We start from the raw sequence: 20,440 nt of genomic DNA on the forward strand, positions 1-20,440 counted from the left end.
TCCTTATTTATTCAAGATTTTGAAATTCTTACTCCATGATGTAATGAAATTCTTTATTCTTACATGATGTTAGATGGTAGAAGAATTATCAGAAGCTTTTAAATCTAGACTGGCTTTTATTTATTATCTAATTAATATTATGGGGCTTCCCCCGTTTGACAGTATCTTGAGCCTTTGAACAACAGCATAGCATTCTGTTAAATGTTCTGGATTTTAGAAAATAAAAATTTCCCCAGATTTGCCTAATGAGTAATAAGGGATGATGAAAGAATAATATTTGGATAGTAGCTAAGTTTATAGGGATTTTCTATCATATAAAATTCTGGGCCAATGTATTAGGTCCAATGATTCCCTCATGACCTCTTTCTTACTTCTCAAAGGGTAGATATGTAGCCTGCTGTCTTGTATCTCTACCAGAACCTCTCCCCATCTTTTCTCTTGTCTATGTTCTTCTCTTGGGCTGGCTCTACAGGGAGAATCTATACGCTCCCACTTTTCCACTGGTAGAGTTTCCAAGATATGGTTGATTTTACAGTTTCTCTTCATTTTAAGAGACTTACTGCTATTCTGATACCAATTGGTATACTGCAGTATAATTCTGGCACTATCCACCAGGAATTAGCATAGATCCCATTACTTAAAGGGCATGGTCCCCAACAAGACTACCCTCGGTTCAAATGCCAGCCACACTTTGAGGGTCCTCGGGCTACCATCACTTCTGACTAACTGGCTACAGATTCAAGGATTTCCACAATATCTTCAGGTTTGATAATCTGCCAGAATGACTCCCAGACCTCAGAAAAGCACTACACTTAACATTGACAGTTTTATTATAAAGGATACAAATCAGGACCTGCCAAATGAAGATACATAGGTCTGGGAGGGTCCCAAATGCAGAGCTTCCATGCCCTCTCCCATCAAATCTGGGCATGTCACTCTCCTGGCACATCAATGTGTTCAACCAGGAAGTTCTCCTGAGCCTTGGTGTCCAGAATTTTTATTGGGGTTTCTTTACATAGGTATGACTGAATCATCAGCCATGTGATTGAACTCAGCCTCCAGTCCTCCTCCCCTCCCCAAAGGTTTGGCTGGCCCAAAACCCCAACCCTCCAATCACATGGCTGGTCTTTCTGGAGACCAGCCCATATCTGGAATCATTGCTTTAGCATAAACTCAGGTGTGATTCAAGGGGCTCATTAATTACAAAGACACTCCTATCACTCAGGAAATTCCAAGGTTTTAGAAGTTCTATGCCCAAAACCCAGGACAAAGTCAGATAAATTCTTTATTATGTAACAACTGCTGAGAACCAGAGAGGTCTGGCCAGGAGTAACACATATAACAGAGGTGTATACAGATTCTAGAAATCTCAAATTGGGTTTGCCTATACTGGCTGGCCCTTTCTAAGTCTCATTAAATTAACATCTGTTAAGTACCTATTATATGCCAGGCTTTGTGGGGGTAGAGGAAAAAAATATGTTTCCTAACCTCCAGGAAAGTATAACTTAGAGGAGGAAATGGAAAACTAAAATAACTAATGACAGTGAAATGTGTAGTGGACCTTGTGTTTGATTAGAGGAGGAAACGGATAACTAAATAACTAATGACAGTGAAATGTGCAGTGGACCTTGTGTTTGACAATCCGATATTCATTATACCTCAAGTTCAGGGGTGAAGCCTGATTAGTCTAAGTTAATTATAATAATCTCATTCCCCTCCCAGTAACTGGTTCTAGGATGGCAGGTCTTTAGATAATTTGTGGCAATGATATATGGAAAAGAAGTTTGCTGGGAACTTCTGGAGTAAAACTTCTGGAGTCTATAGAAAATCAGACTCTCTCAGGAAGATATAGCCCTGCTTGCTTCTGGTACCCATAATACAAACATAAGGGGATCCAGCCTAGGAATGAAATCAATACTATAGACATCAGAGTGGAGAGACAGGAGGAATCTGAGTCCTTGAGAACAGTGTAGAGCTACCGGATCAAACCAAACCTGATGCTTGACCTACTCTAGACTTTCTGTTATCTAAGCCAATACATTTCCTTATTGCATGGTCTAGTTTGAGCTGAGTTTTCCCTCACTTATAGTCAAAAATGCTTTGATAAAGAATGTAATCACACATTCTAAAATAATTTAAATAATGTGGTAGAAGGTCTACCTAATTTTCATTCTCTTTTAATGTTGCAAGTTGAGCTCACCAAGTTTCCTTCTACCTCTGTTGGGATCCCCTCTCACAAAGACTGATGTTTCACATTCTTCTGACTTATAGAGGTCCTTTTAGAACTGAAAAATAAGTGTGAACTAGGAGGTTATTCAGGGATTCTTAGATCTCATGGGTATCATCTACATTTCAGGAAAATTCCAGACTGTAATTCCTGCCCCACTACTTTCTCCACTCTTCCCTCCCTCCTATATATATGCTTCACTGAATAAAAGTTAACTTGGTCATCCCCTGACTGGTGGGCAATAAACTAAGAAGTTTAAGGCCTTTCTGTCTGGAGAGTAAAAAAGACATATTAAAACACTTTCAGTGCTCCTTCCTGAGAAAAACTAAGCTACATCTGATTCTTTTCCTTATGAGTCAGGATTCTGAGTACATTGTGGATGTTTCAGTCGTTTTTTATTGGGGCAACAACTCCAAAGTTTTTTTTATTTTTTATTTTTAGTTTTTATTTTTTAGACAGAGTCTTGCTCTGTTGCCCAGGCTGGAGTGCAGTGGCGTGATCTCGGCTCACTGCAACCTCCGCCTCCCTGGTTCAAGTGATTCTCCTGCCTCGGCCTCCTGAGTAGCTGGGACTACAGGCAAGTGCCACTATGCCTGGCTAATTTTTGTATTTTTAGTAGAGATGGGGTTTCCCCAAATTGGCCAGGCTGGTCTTGAACTCCTGACCTCATGATCTGCCCACCTCGGCCTCCCAAAGTGCTGGGATTACAGGCGTGAGCCACCACACCTAGCCTCCAAAGTTTTAAAAGCTCATGTAGCTGATGGCTCAGGGTTGGTTAAAGAAGTGGTCTTCAAATTTAATATGCATGTCAATCACCTGAGATCTTGTTAAAATGCAAATTCTGATTAAATTGAACTTGGGCAGAGCCCGAGATTCTTTATTCCTAACAAGTCCCCTGGAGATGCCAATGCTGCTGGTACATGTACCACACTTTATGTAGCAAAAGGCTATAATTTGGCAGAACATAGTTGGGCATCTTTGAGCTCCACTGGGCTCCATGTGCCTTTGCATGGTGTAAGGCAGAAGGTCAAAAGAGGGACACAGCCATATTATGAATAGCATTAAAGCTTCTGTTAGGATGTTGTGTAAGTCATAAATATCCACATTCCATTGTCCAAAGCAAGTTACATGACCAAGCCCAAAATCAATGTTGTGGGAAATTAACTTCTACATGTTGGAAAATATAAGGTGCTAAGTGCTGCAGAGCAGACAGGGATGCGTCCAAAGGAACAGAGATCAGTTCTTCCTGGGAGAGTCAGGGAAGGCCTCAGAGAGAATACGATGGTTGAGCCAGGTTTTGAAGGACAAGTAGTACTTTCCAACAAGCAAGGAATGGGACCCAAGGTGAAGAAGAGGTCATTCAAGCCAGGGGAAGAGCATAAAGCAGAAGCTTCATATTCTCCAAAGAAGATCCCTATACTCACTTAGCAAGATGCTCACCACCATTAGTCATCAGAGAAATGCAAATCAAAACCACAATGAGATAGATACCACTTCACCCTCACTAGGATGGCCATAATGTACAAAAACAGGTAACAATAAGTCTTGATGAGATTGTGGAAGGATTAGAACCTTCATACACTGTTGATAGGAATGTAAAATGCTGCAGCTACTTTGAAAATCAGTCTGCTGGTCCCTCAGAAAGTTGAACATGAAGTTATCATATTACCCTCCAATTCCACTCCAAAATGTATATGCAAGAGATTGCAGACATGTTAACACAAAATTTTGTATATTAATATCCATAGTAGCATTATTCATAGTAGCCCAAAGTGGAGACAACCCAAATGTCTGTCAACTAAACAAAATGTGGTACAGCCATGCAATGGAATATTATTTGTAAGTAACAAAGAATGAAATACTGATATATGCTATAACATTATGCAAAGAAAAGGAGCCAGACACAAAGGCCACATACTGTATGTTTCCATTTATATGAAATATCCAGAATAGGCAAATTTGTAGCAACAGAAAGTAGACTGGTGTTTGTCTAGGGCCGAGGCAGGGGATGGGATGAGGGGAATGAGGAGTGACTGCTAATGGGTGTGGGGTATCTTCTGTGGGTGATGAAAATGTTCTAGAATTGACTGTGGTTGCACAACTTTGTGACTATACTAAAACCATTGTACACTGTAAGTGGGTGAGTTAACAGTGTGTGAATTATATCTTAATAAAAGCTGTTAGAAAAAATACTACACATGGCAAGGCATGAAGGCACAGGAGCATAGTGTATTCCAACTATTACAGAATGGGAATGGACATGTCTGGGGATAGAGGTCAGATTATGGAGGACCTGAAGGCAGTAAGAAAGTAACAAGAACATTTTAGAATTATCAATCCATGTATGGAAAATCAGTGGGATGGAGCAGGTTGGAAAGAGGATGGGTAGTTAAGACTATTGCGATAGACTCAACATCAGCTGATGAAGGCTGAGACAAAATGATGGGGGTAGGGACAGAGACAGGGAAGAAAGAACATAAAAGATTTTTAAGATGTCAAAACAAAAGGATTTTGTGACAATCAGGTGAGAGGGCAGGGAAGATGTAAGAGAGGGATTTCTCTTATATATCCTTATGTTCTCAGCTACTTTAATATGCCTGACACAAAACAGTACCCAATAATATTTGGAGAATAAATGAATGAATGAAGTAGATGATTAGATTTTCAGAGTTGCTGTTACTTAATGGAGACCTTTGGGACACAGCAAGGGATTTTTTTGGGGGGAGTGGGGTGGAGGGACTGTAATATTTGGAGAATGGATACTTTTGTATGAGGGGAATGTCTATTTCAGAGAGAGAAATTAAAAATGATAGATTCCAGGGTACATTTGACCTCTCTCAGTTTGCTATGGCTAGCCTGCTGTATGCCTGTGGAATTTTTTTTTTTAATGAGGAATTATAAAATGTCTGTAAACTCCATCTAACTGTGGTGCCTTCAGGCTTTTGTATCCATTAGCCAAGTAGACAGAACTGATTCTCACAAGAGGGAATACAACAGGCTCAGATAAATATTTTATTGAGGCTCCATAACTAAAGATATCACCACCAGAAACCACTTAATTTTGTTCTTCAATTTCTCCCGGCTAGCCATGGCCAGCCTTACCCCACTATGACACATCCTGAAATGATAAAGTTGGAAGACCTAGCTTGCATATACCACAACCTAAGAGTTGAAAGTTGTGACCTAATTTTCAATCAGAGAAGAATCATCTCTGAAGATGGTTACATACCAGAAGACGAAGTGTTCCTATTTGTAACAACAGGACACTTCCACAGATGAACCCACTCTGTATAGTCATGAAAGAACAACTTTTATTTCTAGATTGGGATGGGAGCAGGAAGACGTTGCGGTTTTGCCTTATTCTGATCCACCATCAGCTTATTAGCTATGGTAGATGAGGTGGTTCCTGTGGATCTTCTCTTCCTGCTTCAGCAAGAGAAGCTTGTGGATGAGTAATGGAAAATTCTGCATTTGCTTGGTGTTTTAAGTATTCACAAGGGAGTCCCAGGTCCAAGCTTGTGGGCAGTACTTGGGCTTACTTATGGCAAAAGGAAAAAATATAGAGTGTCTGGGGGTCTCTCTGGGAACCAGTTAGTGATTAGAGTGATTGGAACCAACTAGACCAGTCAGGAACACTTACTGAAAAGGTGAGTTATGAACCGGTAAGCTTTCTGAAGAAGGGTTTCTCCTTTCTTTACCAAATGATCTTTAGTTAAAATAAAGTATGATCAGCAAACTTGGAAGGTGAACCTGAGTTTGGATATGAGAAGTAGTAAAAAATAATGTTGTCTTTTCTAGGGCTAAGGTTCTGGCTCAAGAATCTGTGACCATCTGCAGTGGCTCATGCCTGTAATCCCAGCACTTTAGGAGGCCAAGGTAGGAGGGTCACTTGAGCTCAGGAGTTTGAGACCAGCCTGGCCAACATGGCGAAATCCCATCTCCACTAAAAATACAAAAATTAGCTGGGTGTGGTGGTGCACACCTGTAGTCCCAGCTACTCAGGAGGCTGAGGCAGGAGAATCGCTTGAGCCCGGGAGGCAGAGGTTGCAGTGAACCGAGATCATGCCACTGCGCTACAGTCTGGGACACAGAGTGAGACTCTGTCTCAAAAAAAAAAAAAAAAAAGGTGACCATCTAGAAAGACCTATATATCTCTCTTAGTGGAATCATCCTGTGCACTTTGGGAAACTAAGCCTTATCTGGAGTAACTCTATCTTAGTTTGGGTTTGGGCTACTCACATCTTTGGAGCATCCTGGGATGTCTCTTGATGTGGCTGATGCCCTGTGGACTGTAGTCTCTAGATGGTTTCCTGTCTAGTGTGCTCTTTGGACACTTAACAGCTACAGCTACAGTAACTGCTCTACACCCATCACTTCTGAGCTAAATAACACAGGAATCAAATTGGCAAATTAGACTTACAAGAACAAGAACTCTCACCCAGTATCAAGCTTTACTAATAATCTCAAGGATACAAGTAATTACGAAGCACAGACAAAGCAGAGAGAGGTCAGCAACTGCCAGTGCAGCTCTCTTGGTCCTTTTTTGGGTAACATTAAGATGCACACTAGCCCAGATTTAACATATAAAGAAGCGAAACAATGTATATAGTCATCACTTACAGAAAAGAGGGTTACTTTGATGATAGTATGGATCCATTTGTCTTCGAACCAACTTCAGGTGATTTGTAATCCTTTGCTCTTTCCTTGGGCAGCTTTGGTTCCAGTTTTGAGCCCATTTCCCTCAGAGAGCAGCCCATCAGGGCAGCTTCTGTCTGGGAGTGGTCAAAACCAGCTCCAAACTCAAACCAGTTAGGGATGCCTGGCACTAACCTATAAGATGAATCTCATCAGCTCTTAGGCACAGTCCCTCTGGGGAGCTAGCTCCTTATCATCCCTCTTTGCCTGCAAAACTTCCACAGGGGGTCTTCGTGGTGTGGTTCAACTCTGGCCCCTGCCAGGGAAACTGACAGGAGCCAGAATGCCTGCCAGTTAGGATAATTTTGGCTGCAAGTAACAGAAAGCCCTGATTCAAACTGGCTCAATCAGTAAGAAAATTTCTTACATAGCTTACATGTGATAAAAGAAAAAAATTCAGCTGAATTAAATATAAAGGAGTGTAATTGAGCAATGAACAATTTGCGAATCGGGCAGCTTCCTGAGCCAGAATAGCTCTGAGACTCTAGCGCAGCCACACAGTGGAAGATTTATGGACAGAAAAAAAAAAAAAAAAAAGTGATACACAGAAAACGGAAGTGAGGTACAGAAACAGCTAGCTTAGTTACAGCTCGATGTTTGCCTTATTTGAGCACGGTTTGACTAGTCAGCCACTGTTGATTGGCCAAAACTCAGTGATTGGCACAAGTGTAGGCTATGGTCTGTACACCTCTACTTGTTATAGTTCATGATAACAGAAACACCTTTAGGTCGAACTCAATGTATGTAAAGGAGGCACCTTAAGCTAAACTTGATTTAACAATTCCCCCCTTTTAGTCATCATTTCAATTTTGAGAGACTGACCAAAACTCTAGTCATTGATATCACTATCGCCATTGTGAATGTACTTATTTGGTCTTGAAACCCACTGGGAAACAGCAAAACAGTGAGTTTTCCAAGGTAGGAAGAAGGACTGAGTAGAGGGTAGTTGCTTATGCTGGAACATCCTGTTTACAGGGGAAAAAACAAAACCTGGTCTGTTCTAGGATCTATGTGCTTCCTTAAAGTCTTAGTTTGATTATGTCACATTTAGCACGAGTGATTCCATTTTGGTTTGGTCTGGTCTGTTGGGGCCTTTGAAGTCCTCTTAAATCTCTTATTACCTGACTTTAGCCAGGCCAAATGGCCAATATTTCTGGCTTTTGAACTTTACAACGGCAACCTCACAGGTGAAACCAATAATACTTAACTAAGGTTATGACTTAACCATAAGTGTACAAGGTATTTTCAAAGAGGTGTTAGCAGTTTTTACAAGATCTAGAATCTCCAGAAGTAGCTCACAGAAAGGAAGATTCAAGAAAGGAAGCCAGAAGTTGCACCTGGAGGGGCAGAGAATCAACAAATGGTAAGTGTCACACAGATATCAACCAGAAAGTAGTCATTCCCTAAGCCAGGATTGAACCTGGACTGCCATTGTAAAATGGCAAAGCCTCAGCTGGTGAGCTATAGCTTTGGAGGGTTTCCATTGCTCTTCCCAGAAGGAGCCTACAGCAGTCAATTTTGAGCTTGCAAAGGCTTTTAACTGCTCAAGATAATTTTTAGAGCTAACTAAGACATCAACCCCCAAATTCTGGTTCCCTGGATGGCAGAGACCAAGAGAAAGTACCGCCATGTGGTTATAAGGTCAGGCTCCCAAGGACATAAAACAAGATGAGAGGGAAACCTCATCCAGTTTTTTGTTGTTTCAGGGACCTGCAGCAAAGTTTATAACTGACCAGTTTGCTGGGCTGGCTTGAACAGTGAGCTTATGGGGGTCCTAGGCCTGCATTCTATCCTATGGTAGTACCCCTTTTTATGACAGAATGACGCAGAAAGACAAACTCATAGCACAAAATACATCAGATTTGCTACAGCTTAAGACTAGCCTCATAAATCCATTTTCCCATTAATCAAAACTTTACACGGGAGCTAACAGTGATTTTTACCATTCATTCAACCAGTTTGCACAGAGAGCAAGAGGCCAGAAGTCTGACTGGTAAGAAATTGCCTTTTTGACAGCATGCCAGGTTTCTGGATTCCCTATCCCTGAGCAGCACCAGCGACCCTGCTAGCTGTTCCACAGCCATGGGGCCCAAGCCACAACACAAAGGAAAATCTTTTGTTGTTTCTTGGAACAATACTAAAAAGCCTCTCAATTTTATAAGTTGCTGCCCAACCGGCTGCATGGGGGACCCGAATTAACATTTTCCCTTCTCACCAGAGCAAAACATGTGTGACAAAACAGACATTAGCCACTCTGCTTAGCGCCCAACATCAAACTGGCCAGGCTTAAACTTGCCCCTAGTTTGGCTCTGTCATCTTTAATCTATTCCAAGTGGATTAAAGGAGTTTTAACATGTGGTCTCTGGGCAAGATGGTTGTCCTGAGTAACAGAAAAGACAGGAAAGGGAAAGGAGAAAAAGAGAAAAGCATCGCTTGCGGCGAGTTGGGGAAGGCAAGGAGCTCAGGGAGGCCAGAGAAATGCCCATCCATTGCAGCAACACTGAATCAAAAGTTCAGGTGGCTGCTTATCAGTTGTGAAGGAATCTTTTCTAGCAGTCCCATCAGCCCGCAAGTTTCCCTTTTAGAGGAAAAAAAGGTTCCCCACGCCCCATGATCCTGTACATGCCTAATCCTGTCACCTATAGCCATCAGCAAAAAGTGCAAGGCAGACTAATTCAAAGAGAATACTGGTTAACATTATATATATATATATATATACACACACACACACACACACACACACATATATACACACACACGTGTGTGTGTGTGTATATATATATCATGCCAAATCCATTTTTAAGCAAGAAGGACTTTACTGAGGGGAGGGCCTCTAACCCAATCCCATCCTTTACCCAGGTACAATGTACCCCACTACTTACCCCAAATTGGCCAATTGGTGTGCAGTCTATTTCCTTTGGATAGCGATTGTAACTAAGCCAAAAGATTAGCAGATTTATTTTTTTTAAAATCAATTAGTCGCTTAAGCTTTTTATTTGGCTTTCATAAAGTCTTTAAAAAAATATTGAAATTTTAGGAGCTTCTGCGTATCAATAGGCATCTTTAGATAAGACTAATTTGGGAGCTCTCATTTGCAAATGCACTTCTCCAGTGCAGTGTTGTTCATTTGGAATGTTCACGGTAAGTTATCTTTAGTAAGATTTCACCATTTCTGTAAGACTTTGCTGCTTCCAGGGCCTAACACTTATGCATGTGTAAGCCGGAAGGAACTCAGTTCTTCAGAAATTAAGAATCCCATTTTTTACCTCAAATTTTGTCTTTGCTTTCAGGTTCCCTTGATCAACTTAGCCAATGATTTTTTTTTTTTTTCCTACCTTAGCATGCAAGAAAAATGAAACAAAGGGATAGAACACAAAAATCCCTGTGAATTTCCAAAAGCCAAGTTTTACACCCCCTGCAATATTGCCATTTACTACTGGGTTCTTTCTGACTCAGTCAGATGTAATAGGCCTCTAACTGGATCCAAGCCAGTTAATTATCAGATCCAATCTGATCCCGGACCCAGTCCAGTTTCTGTCATGACTTCCAAACCTAGTTTGGATCAGAAATTTGCTCAAACTCAGCTCCAAACACAAATCTGTGGAGCTTTGGAACCAGAGAGAGAACTTACTATGATCTCCAGCTGCTCCAGGAGAGAAACAGCACAGTGGGTCCGGCAGGTGCCCTGCTTGGTCACTCAGCACTCCTGTGGGTTGTTAGAAGCTCTACTTAGAATCCCACTTTTGATGCCATCTGATAAAAGAAAAACTTCAGCTGAATTTTTATTATTATTATTATTTATTTTTTGAGACAGAGTCTTGCTCTGTCGCCCAAGCTGGAGTGCAATGGTGCAATCGTGGCTCACTGCAACCTCCACCTCCCAGGTTCAAGTGATTCTCCTGCCTCAGCTTCCCGAGTAGCTGGGATTACAGGTGCCTGCCACCATGCCTGGCTAATTTTTGTATTTTTTAGTAGAGACAGGGTTTCACCATGTTGGTCAGGCTGGTCTCGAACTCCTGACCTCAGGTGATCCCCCTGCCTCCGCCTCCCAAAGTGCTGGGATTACAGGTGTGAGCCATTGTGCCTGGCCAGCTGAATTAAATTTAAAGGAGTTTATTTGAGCAATGAACAATTTGCAAATTGGGCAGCCTGCTGAACCAGAACATGCTCTGACTCCAGTGCAGCCATGCAGTGGAAGATTTATGGACAGAAAAGGGACAGTGATGCACAGAAAATGGAAGCGAGGTACAGAAACATCTGGATTGGTTACAGGTTGGCATTGGCCTCATTTGAACACAGTTTGAACAATTGGCTACATTTGATTGGCCAAAACTCAGTGATTGGCACAGATGTGGGCTGCAGTCTGTTTACACCCCCACTTGTTATAGCTCACGATGTAAAGAGAAACCTTTATGCCAAACTTAAAATATGTGAGAAGGCAGCTTCAGGCTAAACTTGATTGAACACATGACATTTTCCAGAGAGCCATGCTCCATAAATACACACATTCCAAGTTTGTTTACCATAAACAATGCTAGATGAACCAAATACATTCTCCTGAAAGCATTCCATAGATAAGGACTGTCCCGCTAGTTTAATATTATTAGTATGTTTGCCAGGAGGTCTGTTATTAGCGTGTGTACAAGGAGATTTGAGTAACTTACTTTTTTTTTTTTCTTCCCAGGAAATCCTTCAGTTGAAGAGACTGGCTTGCAGCTTGATGCTAACCCTTTCCTTACCAGTTTCTATAGAACAGGAGTGGGAGGCAGGGTGCCTTCTGTGTTTGTGTATGGCTGTCCAGATTGTGGAAGCTCTGGGGCACTGGGGAAATGAGGGTTTTAGAGCCGGGCATACAGACAGATGACTTAACCAACTGAAGCTCAAATCTCAGCTGTCCCCTTTTTGTGTTACATTAGGGAGTTAGTACAGCTGTTACCTCATCTGAAGAATGAGAATACTATCTACCTCATTGGTTTATTTTTATAAGCATAGCAGTCTTTTTTGCATGAAAATACTTTTTAAGCTTTAACAAGCTATACCCATGTACTGTATTATTATTATTGTTATCAGTGGATATCTGTAGCCCTTTCTATTTGGATGTCCATTTGTGGTCTGTTCCAAGGTTGGTGGCTCTGACTCATGGCTGCAAGGCGTTTTAGTGACTGAAGCTCTTTGTTAGCAGCAAGACATCCTGGATGTCAGAAATCCTTTGTTTTGGAAACAAAAAGTAGACCCGGGTCTACTTTTAGAGCACCACATTTTTCATTATATTTATTTTCACAGTCTACAATTTTATATATTTGTATAAACATAATAATAGCTGGCCGGGCATGGTAGTTCATGCCTGTAATTCCAGCATGTTGGGAGGCCAAGGCTGAAGGATCACTTGAGCCCAGGAGTTTGAGACCAGACTGGGCAACATGGTGAAACCCCATTTCTATACAAAATACAAAAATTAGCCGGGTGTGGTGGCACGTGCCTGTAGCCCCAGTTACTTGGGAAGCTGGGGTGGGAGGATTGCTTGAGTCCAGGAGGTGGAGGTTGCAGTGAGCTGAGATCACACCACTGCACTCCAGCCTGGGTAATAGAGAGAGACCCTGTCTCAAAAACAACAACAGTAAACCAAACCAAACCAAACAGAAACAGCTAACAATGTTGAGCACTTATTACATGCTAAGTACTTTTCCATGCCCTTTAAGTATAGTATCCCATTTAATCCTCCCAAACAACCTAATGAGGTCATTATTTTTCTTTTTAATGATACATTTCAATTATTACAGAGATAAACATGTATATTCAAAATGTTATGTTCTGCTTTGATCAATTAGCTATAGATTATAAAAATTTTTCCGGCCGGGCGCGGTGGCTCAAGCCTGTAATCCCAGCACTTTGGGAGGCCAAGACGGGCGGATCACGAGGTCAGGAGATCGGGACCATCCTGGCTAACATGGTGAAACCCCGTCTGTACTAAAAAAAACTATAAAAAACTAGCCGGGCGAGGTGGCAGGCGCCTGTAGTCCCAGCTACTCGGGAGGCTGAGGCAGGAGAATGGCGTGAACCCGGGAGGTGGAGCTTGCAGTGAGCTGAGATCCGGCCACTGCACTCCAGCCTGGGCGACAGAGCAAGACTCCGTCTCAAAAAATAAAAAAAAAAGTCAGAATTTCCATGTTATTGTCACCATGATTATTATTATTTTTATTTATTTATTTATTTATTTTTTGTGGGGGACAGCGTCTTGCTCTGTTGCCCAGGCTGGAGTGCAGTGGCACAATCTTGGCTCACTGCAACCTCTGCCTCCCGGGTTCAAGCAATTCTCCTGCCTCAGCCTCCTGAGTAGCTGGGATTACAGGCGTGCACCACCATGCCCAGCTAATTTTTGTATTTTTTTTTTAGTAGAGACGGGGTTTCACCATGTTGGTCAGGCTGGTCTCGAACTCCTGACCTCGTGATCCGCCCGCCACAGCCTCCCAAAGTGCTGGGATTATAGTCATGAGCCACCACTCCTGGCCATGATTATCTTTTAAAAAGTTGTTTGTCAGACATTTAGACTGTCTCTAATTTTTCATAGAGATAAATACAACTATAAGAAACATATTTTTTTCATAAAAATTATACTTACCTAAATCTGTCTTTTAACTTTGTTCCTGTAGGTTTTTTCCTATTTGTGGAAACTTTATATACATGTAGAAAAGTTCATGTAAATGTTCAGCTCAATGAATTGCCACAATAAAATATTACATGCATCTAAAGCCCCCCTCATGTTTTCTTCCAGTAAGTACACCATCAGCCTCCATCTTGTGTTTGGCTTCTTTTGCTCAATATTTATCTATATTGTTGTGTGAAGTTATAATTTGGTTCATCTCAAAGGAGGTGGGAATTATTATTAACCATATTTTATAGGCTAAGAAACTGAGTCACAGAAAGGTCAAGTAGCTTACTCAGAATCATATACTAGCAAGTGGCAGAGTCAGAATTTGAACCCAAGTAATCTGACTCTGCTCTGTTAACCATTATGCTAGACTGCAGCTCATAGCTATTTATTTAATGTCCATCTCCCCCACTATGCTGCAAGCTCCATTTAATACCCAGCACCCAGCACCTAGACATACCAGGTGATCAATAGATACTTCTGACTGAATGAATGAAGAATGAATGAATGAATGAATGAATACCAGATAGGCCTGCTTTTGTGATTCAGTGCTTTTGCCTAGGTTGCTAGAAATGCCTCTGAAAGTTCAGGATCTTCCTTTTCTTCACCTTGATTATGGGCACCTCCTCAGAATCACTCTTACTAGCTGCGGTCACAGCCTGCTGACATCCCTTCTGTGGCAGCACACAGCAGCCTGTGTGACTCTACTGGGAGGGGACTCTGGAAGCTTCCATGTTGAAGGAAGATTTGTTTCTGTGTCTAGACCTTGGAGAGCTCTTGGGCCTTATCTTGTCCTTCCATAAGAAGGAGACACTAGGGTAATACTTTTGATTGCTGCCCCAGGAGTTGGAATGGCCCCTATACAAGTTCATGCTTCTATAAATCCTGGAGCAGTTGAAAATGATTCCTGCACTCTTTTTTTTTTTTTTTTTTTTTTTTTTGAGACAGAGTGTCACTCTGTTGCCCAGGCTAGAGGGCAGTGGCACAATCTCGGCTCACTGCAACCTCAGCCTCCCGGGTTCATGCCATTCTCCTGCCTTAGCCTCCTGAGTAGCTGGGACTACAGGCACCTGCCACCAAGCCCAGCTAATTTTTTTGTAATTTTAGTTGAGACGGGGTTTCACCATGTTAGCCAGGATGGTCTTGATCTCCTGACCTTGTGATCTGCCCGCCGTGGCCTCCCAAAGTGCTGGGATTACAGGCATGAGCCACCGCGCCCAGCTGATTCCTGCATTCTTAACCCTCAGCTTCCTGTACAGAATTTTGGTGTCCATGGACAGTTGGTCTCTTGACATTTGTGGTAATCTTTTTGGTTTGGTTTTTTCTTTCTTTGTCTAACAGTGAATCTTGTACTTATGATGTTACTGAAGCAGGGATATAATCAGGAACCACTTTCAGGTGTATTCCATCCAAAGCAATGTGAGATTGACTGTAGGATTTGTGAATCCCAGGCCTGTGCTTGATTGATTGCACTCTTCTTCTCCCCCACTGTACTGTAGTGAGACTTTGAGAAATGGCCCACCTTCTCCTCTGAAAATTGCCTTCAAAGGAATTAGCTTAAGCCAACTGTCTTAAAGCCTGTAAATGATCACTACAGAATTTCCAAAACCAAGAGAATTGGTCCATTTCTCTAATATTTAGATATTTTCTAACACACTGAGGCCTGGCACTATGATAAGAAAAAATAAATGTAGCAGCAGTTCTTTGTATTATAGGAGGACACTTTTTCTTAGAACGCTTTAGCCACTATTGTGATGATTTGCATACTGGGCACAGGTAAACAATTTACATGGAGGAAATCAACCCACGAGTTAACCGTTACTCATCTAGTAGTCTTATTCTCAACATTTTCTCCTTATTGAATGAATACTGTATTTGATACAGGAAACACAGGTTTGGAAGAATACACATGCCAGCATTACAGGAAAGCAGATTATTTGCACTTTTTGTGCTCTCAGACAAGGGTTGGCAAATTTTTTCACTAAAGGACCAGCTGGTAAATTTAATAGGCTGACAACCATACAGTCTATGTTGCAACTCTTCACATATGCCCTTCCAGAGTGAAAGCAGCCATAAACACTATGTAAATGAATGCGTATGGCTGTGTTCCAGTAAAACTTTATTTACAAAAGCAGTCATAGGCTTTATTTAACCTACAGGCCATAATTTGCCAACCCCTTGTCTAGGAGATCCAACAGAAAAAAATTAACCAAAGGAACAAAAGCCCTGTACAACATAAGCTGAAAGATAGACATATTCCCCAAATTGGTAAATCCTTTATAGAAATATCTAATTTTTTCCATGGTGTTCTACATAAAGAAGTTGAACATGATAATGAATGTTTTCAAGTAGGGATATGTGCAGAAAAGAGTTAACATACTGTACCTAATTGCTATCCTTTAAAAAGCCTGCTTGTGGCCAGGCGTGGTGGCTCATGCCTGTAATTCCAGCACTTTGGAGGCTGAGGCAGGCAGATCACTTGAGTTCGGGAGTTTGCAATAAGCCTGGCCAACATAGCAAAACCCTGTCTCTACTAAAAATACAAAAATTAGTTGGGTGTCGCGGCACATACCTGCGATCCCAGCTATTTGGGAGGCTGAGGCAGGAGAATCACTTGAACCTTGGAGGTAGAGGTTGCAGCAAGCCGAGATTGCGCCACTGCACTCCAGCCTGGTGACAGAGCAAGACTCCATCTCAATAAATAAATAAATACATAAATAAAAATAAAAATTAAAAACCTGCTTTCAAGGTTGGCCATTGACTGGTGTCGGGCAACTTAGATTCGGGGGAGGGTTTTCACCCTAACTGATAAGAGTGGTTCACTGTGCATAAACTGTTCAAACAATATGATCTTTGCTGAACCCCCGCTTTCCTTCTGGGAGTCTAGAATTTGGGAAGGTGCTAGGCAGAGGCTACCTATGTGACCAGCCTCTGATAAGAGCCTTGATTGCTGGGTCTCTAATGAGCTCACCTGGTTGGTGACATTTCATGCATGTTGTCACAGCTCATTGCTGGGGGAAATTAAGCATGTCCTGTGTGACTCTGTTGGGAGAGGACTCTGGAAGCTTGTGCCTGATCTTCTCTGGGCTTCGTCCCATGCACCCTTCCCCTTTGCTGATGGTGCTTGGTATCCTTTCACTGTCATAAACCATAGCTGTGAGTGCAAGTATATGCTGAGTCCTCCTAGCAAATTGTCAGACCTGAAGGCGGACTTGGGGACCTCCCAACACAGGGTACATTATTTCCTACCTTGTTCATTTAATGTCCTTTTCCTCCAGATGTAAACCATCAACTTTAAATTTTGGAAATGTTCCTGATCACAGTGACAACACCTGGGTTTAGTATAATACAGGATTGGCAGAATTCTGAGCCTGGAGGGCATGAGAAATTGCAAGACAGCATGTGGTCAGAGCTCCACTAAAAGGAACTGGGTGACCACTTGCTAGAAAATTGGTCTGATTCAGCAGAAAAAATAGCTTGATAAAACTATGACTGTTTGCAGCTTGTATATCTGAGGTCAGCCTAACAACTTAATGGGTCAAAACAGTTCCTGAAAACTACAACCAGACTTGGGGTTCAGTAAATGGCCTGTGCCAAACTTCATTACAATGACCCAATCTGGAACGAATAAGCTTGGCCTTGTTCAACCAGTCAGTCTTTGTGAAATTTTGCAACTTTGCTTTTATAAGACCCACCCTGAGGGTCTCCAGAGGGTATGCTCTCCCTTGTATATTCCCCAAATGCTAGTAAATCCTTAATATGTCAGGCTGGGCATGGTGGCTCATGCCTGGAATCCCAGCACTTTGGGAGGCTGAGGCGGGTGGATCTCTCGAGCCCTTGTGTTCAAGACCAGCCTGGGCAACATGGTGAAACCCCGTCTCTTTAAAAAATACAAAAATTAGGGGCCAGTGTGGTGGCTCACGCCTAGTAATCCCAGCACTTTGGGAGACCGAGGTGGGCAGATCACGAGGTCAGGAGATCAAGACCATCCTGGCTAACACGGTGAAACCCCGTTTCTCCTAAAAATACAAAAAATTAGCTGGGCATGGTGGCGGGTGCCTGTAGTCTCAGCTACTCAGGAGGCTGAGGCAGGAGAATGGCATGAACCCAGGAGGCGGAGCTTGCAGTGAGCCGAGATCGTGCCACTGCACTCCAGCCTGGGTGACAGAGCGAGACTCTGTCTCAAAAAAAAAACACAAAAAACAAAAAACAAAACAAAAACAAAAACAAAACACAAAAATTAGCCAGTCGTGGTGGCATGCAACTATAGTCCCAACTAGTCAGGAGGCTGAGGCCAGAGGATGGTTTGAGCCCAGGAGGTGGAGGCTGCAGTGAGCCAAGATCATGCCACTGCACTCCGGCCTGGGCAACAGAGTGAGACCCTGTCTCAAAAAAACAAACAAAAAAAAGTCTCAGTACTTCAATTTTCAATTGTCTCTGAATGATTCTTTGACAGTTTGAAGACTCCATCCTACAGGACCTAATTCTACTTAGGTTTTCCCATCTTGTCTATCAGTAAACTCATTTTAATGCTCATCATGTCTGAAAGTCTTCATATTTCTTTTATTAGTGGTGACCTCAAAGGTTGTGTATAGGGAAGCATGGGGTGATCTGAATCATGCTGATGTCACTGAAACTGCCTTTGCAAAAATTATAACAGTGAGAAAATTAGGACAGTGAAAGAGATCTGTCCTAATCGACTCCATATTGCTTTTAACCTCCAAATTGCCCTTGTTCATTCCTGGGTGTAGGCTGAGCTGACTATAGGAGGAATTTAATTTATAGTTTAACTTTGAAACAAAGATGATAATAGCCCTTTCCCTGAAACAAACCCCCTCCTTGCCTGGGGACAAGACTGCCTTTGTAAAACTAACAAATCAGCCGCAAGATTAGAAATTATGGTTTAGGAGTCATGCCTCCAGAGGCCTCAAGATTCCTAACCTCCCCAATTTCTCTTAAGGATAACATCACTATTGTGAAACCTAAGATTGATGTTTGAAGTATTTTTCAGACCCTCCATTCTAATGGACCAGTTGGTGCCACTCAGACTATATGTGGTCGCCAGCCTAATATATTTACCAGCTGGTCCTTTAGTGAAAAAGTTTGCCAACCCTTGCTTGGACCACAAAAAGTGCAAATAATTTGCTTTCTTATAATGCTCTCATGTGTGTTCTTCCAAACATGTGGTCTTGTGGCTTCCACCCAGGAACTGACTCAGCGCAAGAGGACAGCTTCTACCCCTTGTGATTTCATCCCTGACCCAACCAATAAACATTCCCCATTCTCTAGCTCCTGCCCATCAAAATATCTTTAAAAATCCCTGGCCTCTGAATTCTGGGAGAGGATGACTTGAGTAATAATAAAACTACAGTCTTCCATGTAGCTGGCTCTATGTATATTAAACTCTTTCTCTATTGCAACGCCCCTGTCTTGATAAATCAGATCTATCTGGACAGTGGGCAGATGAACCCATCAGGCGGTTACATCACTGACTGGAAAATCAAGAAAACCACCAAGATGAACACATACAGCAAAGGAGAGGAAGATTGTTGGGAGCAAGCCTCCCAAAATCTGGCCATAAACTGGCCCCAAGACTGGCTATAAACAAAATCTCTGCAGCACCGTAATATGTTCATAACGGTCCTAACGCCCGCATTGGAAGGTTGTGGGTTTATGGGAATGAGGGAAAGGAACACTTGGCCCGCCCAGGGCAGAAAACTGCTTAAAGGCATTCTTAAGTCACAAACAATAGCATGAGCGATCTGTGCCTTAAGGGCATGTTCCTGCTGCAGTTAACTAGCCCAACCTATTCTTTTAATTCGGCCTATCCCTTCGTTTCCCATAAGGGGTACTTTTAGTTAATTTAATATCTATGGAAACAATGCTAATGACTGGTTTGCTGTTAATAAACATGTGGGTAAATCTCCTTTTGGGGCTGCCAGCTCTGAAGGCTGTGAGACTCCTGATTTCCCACTTCACACCTCTATATTTCTGTGTATGTGTCTTTAATTCCTCTAGCGCCACTGGGTTAGTATCTCCCCGACTGAGCTGGTCTCGGCAAAGATAAAATCCAGAACTTGGCTGGTCCAAGTGCAGTGGTGTTTACAACTAATTGATCACAACCAGTTAGAGATTTCTTTGTTCCTTCGCCACTCCTATTCCTTCACTTGACTAGCCTAAATAATAATAATAATGATAATAATGATAACAATAATAAAATCCAAGAAGAAGAGGCAAGAATGAACCCTGGACCAACCAAAGCTTGCACGTGACTGCATCCTGTGCCTACGTGCCACCACCATCGCCACCACCACTGCCACCATGCCCAAGAGAAAGGTCGAAGGGGATGCTAAAGGAGATAAAGCCAAAGTGCGGACAAACCACAGAGAAGATCCACGAGGTTGTCTGCTAAACCTGCTCCTCGAAAGTCAGAGCCCAAACCTAAAAAGGCCCCTGCAAAGAAGGGAGAGAAGGTACCCAAAAAGAAAAAGGGAAAGACTGATGTCGGCAAGGAGGGGAATAACCCTGCAGAAAATGGAGATGCCAAACAGAGCAGGCACAGAGAGCTGAAGGTGCCAGAGATGCTGAGGGAAGTGTGTGCATTTTTGATAACTGTGTACTTCTAGTGACTGCACAGTTTGAAATACTATGTCACTAATAGAACGTTTCAGAAGCTGGATTGATGTGGGGAAAACACCTTTCCCAAGACTTCGTCTTGGCTCCCAGGAGGAGGGACTCCCTAACTTTGACACACGTGGCCACCTTGGCATTTCAAAAGTCTTGTGGTATGGAAAAACAAATTCATTTTTATGTCCTCTTTTCCCTTTCCACCTTTCAGCACAGACTTAACTCCCTTAAACCCAGACATA

General features: G+C 42.3%; 1 pseudogene; it reads left to right on the plus strand.

Moving 5' to 3' along the window:
* The first annotated feature begins 19,892 nt into the window (after positions 1-19,892).
* LOC112615146 lies at positions 19,893-20,229 on the plus strand (annotated as a pseudogene).
* Positions 20,230-20,440: the final 211 nt, after the last annotated feature.

The sequence above is a fragment of the Theropithecus gelada genome, chromosome X (genome assembly GCF_003255815.1).
Source record: "Theropithecus gelada isolate Dixy chromosome X, Tgel_1.0, whole genome shotgun sequence".
Taxonomy (NCBI): domain Eukaryota; kingdom Metazoa; phylum Chordata; class Mammalia; order Primates; family Cercopithecidae; genus Theropithecus; species Theropithecus gelada.